Below are 6,428 nucleotides of genomic sequence, written 5' to 3' on the forward strand. Positions count from 1 at the left end.
GATCGATTCTTGCTAAGCACCACAAAGACTTCCGGTTCATTTGTATTTGCATATAAAGTATACAAAACAATACAAATTATGTATTTAAATATATAATTGTATTTCGAACAAAACCAAATAAAACACAAAGAAACCAATAATAATGCCCGTAACAAATATTCAAATGAGGATATTCACCTTATAGTGAACCTTCGTCTATAATCAAATATTTAAACAATTTAATTTCGGATATCAACGCCTCAAATAAATTTGAAAAATTGTTACTTTAATTAATTGAAATACTCATAAATTCATTTGATCGAGACTGGAACTATGGCTTCAACGACTGAAAAATCGATTAATTATTTATTAAAGCGTATAATAGATAAATGTTTTAATTAGAGTGGATAGAATAGTATAATATTTATAACTAAATATGTATAATTAATTAACTAAATATAAGTAATTAAATATTGATTGTAAGCTATACAAAGATCGTGAACTACAATAACATCAACCACATCGTTATCATGTTAATCGTTACTTTATTAATGATAACACTAATTTTAAAGTAAAAACAGCTGAGGTTTATGGATAAATAATTACTAATAATTACTAATGGAAAATTAAGGTCAACGCTTAAAAATTGTGATCATATTTAGTCTGAGAAGAAAAATCTGTCAACAAGTTAGTCCTCCATACTGTAATCCGACAATCTAAATCTGTGTTATATATGAGGATACACATTCAAAGTGTTCTTTGAGAATGACCACCTGTTCAAGAAGTTAATTCACAATATTACTAATATTACTATTAAATTCACATTGTAGAATTTATAAAATATCTAGGAATATATTTGAACCAAGGCTTACCTGGAAAAATCACACATATCTGAAGTGAACTTTGAGAATAAATAGATGTTCAAGAACTTAATCCACAATGTTGCAACTCCACAACATGAATTTACACAATATCTGAGGCTAAATTTGAACCGCAGTTCTACTAGAAAAATCATATAATAACCCCCTTAATATAAGTCTGGAAAATATCTTTGAATACATATCTAAATCCACTTCGACAATGAAAACCTGTCCAAGTAGTCAATCCATTAAATTGCGATTCCACAATGTGAATTTATGAAACATCTGCGGCTAAATTTGAATAGCAGGCCAACCTGGAAAAATCATATAAAAATCCCCTTAATGAAAGTCTATGAAATATCTAAGGATACATATCTGAAGTGCAGTCTAAAACGAAAAAACTGTCCAAGAAGTTGAACTATAATATTGCAATTCCACAATATGAACTTGTGAAATATCTGGGAATATATTTAAACCGCAAACCTACCTGGAGAAATCATATTGTAACCAAGGACTTGCAACTAGCCTAGAAAACGGACAAAATATGTTACATATTTGTGACAAATACTCAATTTAAATGATATTTAGTTTAAGTGATAAATTTATATTCTACAAAACTAACTTTAACAAGTAAATATCTTCAATGTAGAAATACTACAGAAGTAGTATTAGTATAGTATAGAAGTTTAACGGAAGTAAATAAAAAAGTTAGAAAAGAATTAAAAATGTCATACTATATATTAACTATGCTATTCATCAAGAAATTTCCTTTGTAAAAGAGGAAATACGAAAATCCAGAAAGAGATACATACATAACAATTCTGTGACGTAAGAAGAGGTACCTTGTTGTCACTCATTTAGAAAGACTAGGTGAAACAGAGAAGTTATACTGGGGTAATTTTCTTGGACTATTACATTCAAAATATGTTATAGTGACTTTTCAACTAATACCTTTTAAGAATCTTATACAATTAAATAAAAACAACATCAGAATCATTAAAAAGCACTATATGTTGAATTATTGCCTTAAAAAACTAAGAACTTAGTAAAATGGAACTAGCGGATTTTTCAGAAAAGAGAATAAAATGGGCCAAAAAAAATACCTTCCAAGAATTAGCCCATCACTGATGCGTAAATAAATAAATATATAAATGATTATTCTAAATCGTATAGAGAAATAAGTCAAGTCTGCAGTTTATCAAGACAATAAGATTTAAAGATGTATACCAAATCTATAGAGATAGCACAATAGCTTTGCAAATTCCTCAACTTAAACAATATATATATGGAAAGAATTCAGGTTTTGGACCTATCAAATACTTTCAAAACATAATTTTATAAAAACTTGTAAAAGTACTATAGTTTTATATGTTTACCATTTAGCATTGATAAGTCAAAAACTTACGTTTTATCTTTTATGGTAAATAACCGCAGCTCAGTTTCTTCCCTTCACACCCTTAGTTATAAGATTTAAGCCAATAAACTTCCTACTTACAACACTTGAAATATCTCCAATCGAATATTACTATGCAATAGGCCTCTAAACTACCTCATATTTATTTTCCTTTCTATTTGTTTTAAGTCTACTAATAGTTTTTGCTGTAGTCATATATTGACATTATATGTATAATACTAAATATAATTAAGCAAGAAATGTACATAAATACTTCTCATTACGGTGTTTATCTTTTGCTAGATTATATATCATTTGTCACTTATTAGTTTACCATTTATATATATTAAATGACGTCTGATTAATTTTTGCAATATTTTATTAAATTTTTATTTTCCGTATATGTTGAAAATATTTTTTTATAGATGGAATGTCTTTTATTTGTAAATGCTAATATTGTTTTTTTATAAATATTTCATGTTTAAGTTATGAAGACCGATTCAAAAATATGTAAAATTCATGGTCAAGGTTTCTACAATATGTCAATAGATAGTTAATCCAAAATTAACAGTTTAATGTTTAAATTTATTTATTGATATCAATCTGTCACTTTTATGTTTTTTAAAATACAATTGAAACAGTTTTAAAAAACTGGTATTAAAAATAGTTCGACATGTGTATTTCAGGTTATATATTATTTACTATTAAAAGGAAATAATTTAAAGATCCAACTCTAATCGATAGATTTCATGATTTTTAAATAGTTTTGCAAACAATTTTTATTTATTGATGTTTTAAATTTGCATTTAAAATAAATTTTCTAAAAGCACATCATAAATATTGAAGAGATTGTAATATTCTTAAGATTGATAAGTCTAATATTTGTAGTGTTGGAATGAGTTTACTACTATTCAATATTATTGGGTCTAATTGAATCATTTAACCACTAACCATTGTGTTAAATCCTTTCAATATTAATACATAATATACTATATAATATATATAATATATTATATAATATATATTATATAATATATATAATATAATATTTATAAGTTATTTATATATAGCAATAATCTAATAATCTTAAGAAAATTGCAATCAGAAACATGACGCATAGAATATGATAACCCAACCCAAAAGTTAATCTTAAAGCTTTAAAAACACAATAGATATACATTATATAATTATTAATGTTATAATATATACTATTAACAAATTCAAGATCTTGGAACAGTGTTGAAGTAAAAGAATAACTTTAAAGTAATTATATTGGTCGAAAATATTATTCTATATGAACTTATTTTTATTCATAAGAGTCTTATTTTAAAAATTTAGAAGGATTTCGAATAGCAAAAAAAAAACAAGTAACAAAGAAATTTATATTGATTTATGAAAAATAATTAAGTCCTTGTCTCATAAGAAGCGTAGCTTTTGGCAAAACAATAATTACCTTCAGAAATATTAGAATTGAAAATATGAACAATAATATATATTGTTTTAAATATAGCTCAAATACAATATTATTTTATTATATGGTAAAAATATTTCAATAAAATTTTATTTAGAAATTAAAACGGTGCACCTGAGGATGTTGTTGGTTTGCCAAAAAGTATTTTCCAAGTTATGTTAAGTTACGGATTCATAATGAATAAAAATTTTATATATCATTTACATATAATTCTTCAGATCGATATCTTATACAATAGTTCATAAAATAAAGTTTTTCAAATCTAGTTAACAAACGAAATCTTTTTACAATAGATACTTTTTGAAATATAACGACAATCAAACAGCTGATAACTAATTCAATTCTAATTGGTATCTTGCTATTAATGCCCACATCTGAGAAGCATTTATAAATTATATGAATAATTTTATATATAATGTATCCAAAATAAATATTTTCATAAATAAATATTTTCAGAGTGAATAGTAGGCCCTCTTTCGTCTCAATAGATGTATTATTATAAAAAATATCGCATTTGGTACTAAGAAGATGATTGGCGAGTCTGCAACCACCGATACGCCTTAAAGAACTCGTTGCTTGGTGTTGTAACATATATGAGTATTTGGTGCCATTATAGTCCATATTAACCTCTTAATATAACATTTTTGGACTTTCTCAGACTTTGTTAAATAGAATACAATTGCCTGAAATGAAAATATAGTCAACAGGTCTGCCTATTCGTTGCAAAGTATGATCTGAATTTGTATAAATAATTAAAGCAAACTTAATCCTGTTAGTTTGTACCTGGTGGAGATCCAATTTAAAAGTTTATTAATCATTGAGTTAGCAAATAATATGACAATTGTTACAAATCGTAAAAAAATATTAAATATTCAAACAACAAAGCAAAAATTTAACCTAGTAATTGCTCTCATGTTGCCAGCGAAAAGTTCTTCCTTTATCCTTGTACCTACATAACTTTATGCATAAAAATTAAAAGACACACAAGGCGATATACAAACCAACGAACTCTTCTTCCGGAATCGTCGTACCACAAGCAAACAACAAACTCCAGTAGCAGACAACAGCTGTTTAAGTCGTCTTTTGGTTTTGGGTTCGAGTACTTTGAAAAATATATAGTTTGTGACATCTTACTTACATATCTACTAGTTTAGCAGTTTACGTAAAATAATTCTCCATTTTATTTAACCTTTTTTGTTAATGACATAATACACTCAATATTTAACATATGTACGAGTACAAGAAATCGTTTTGTAAAGCTCCGGAAAACGCCTTTGCGTGTCATTTGTAAATATGGAAATGAGAAAATATATTAAAAAAACTTATTTTGAAAATATATGGCAACGACATTTTAGGATGTAATACTAAAGACCGTTAAATTAAGCCGGCACGAAATAGTAAATCAACCAGTTGCATACATCCATACACCCCTGCTTTTGAGCCATTTAAGTTATGAGCTGACTGGCATGACGTCTGAGAAAGTTAATAGCTGCTATAGTAAAAACGGAAAATACCATTAAACTCGGTTATCGGCATGAGCTACAGAAAATACATTTTTTTGAATTATATCTAGAAAAAATATTTTGGTTTTATTTAGATTCATTCAGAAACAACAGATATATGCTATAATGTAAATAAATCAGACAAGTTAAATTTGTAAAATATTTATAAATGGTTATCCTTTTCGTAGTCCTGATTTGATAGCATTGTTTTAATAGCATTTGACAATCAAATCTATCACAAATCTATCATATGTTAATTTAGGATTTGGCATTTATAATCATTATAATCAGTCAATTATATAAAGTCTGGAAATTGAGTAATCATATATTTTAACACTTAAGATTTAATTAATTTCTATAATAATATAAATTATTTGTATTAGCTTAATGATACAGAACTTACAAATAATTGCAAATGGATTACGGACATATTAAAAAATTCAACGCCTTTGGACAACAGATAAGATGTTATAAATCTTACTCTACATTAAAGTGTGTTCCAACTCTTCTTATTACGACAAGAATTGATAATAAATGCAGATCTGAAATATCTATAAATCACAGATATCAAATTGTTCATGGTACTATGGCTGTATATTCGAAGAATGTAGAAACCACAACAAATAAAAAACTGGGTATACTTTATGTAACTAATTAAACAACGACATAGTAGTCTTCACTCCTGACTTCAACCCTAACACGAAATTGTATATTACTATTTTATTAATTTGTAGTACTTTGAAATGCTTATTGACTTATAACATCAGACAGGAATAAGAGCCTTCACTATAGTATTCCTCTCCTGGCTCGGAACAAAGCTATGAATAATATGACTTCCCAGAAAGACATCAAATGAAAATATTAACACAATCAATGGTACTCCTTTAGATAAGCTGTCTAATCCAGTTTCCCGAAGTATTCAGTAGTGGCTTTTTACAATTACAATCCATAACAGATCTACCAGAAACAGATCAGATTATGTTTAAAAGATGCGTGTTGATGCATATATCAGTATATCACATACTTTGTAATAATCCAACAAATTCTACAATAAAAAGCGGAACTACAGACTTGAATGACTTTTTAGTCTTTAGAAAATGAATAAGTGTCATTACCATAACAATAACAACATAGTCTCAATCCATTGTCAATCCATAATAAACCACGCAGAGAAACTGCTCATACCTTCTCACACTTCTTGTCGAAGTTGTAGAAACTTAGAT

This window comes from Teleopsis dalmanni, chromosome 1 (assembly GCF_002237135.1).
Source record: "Teleopsis dalmanni isolate 2A chromosome 1, ASM223713v2, whole genome shotgun sequence".
Classification (NCBI taxonomy): Eukaryota; Metazoa; Arthropoda; class Insecta; order Diptera; family Diopsidae; genus Teleopsis; species Teleopsis dalmanni.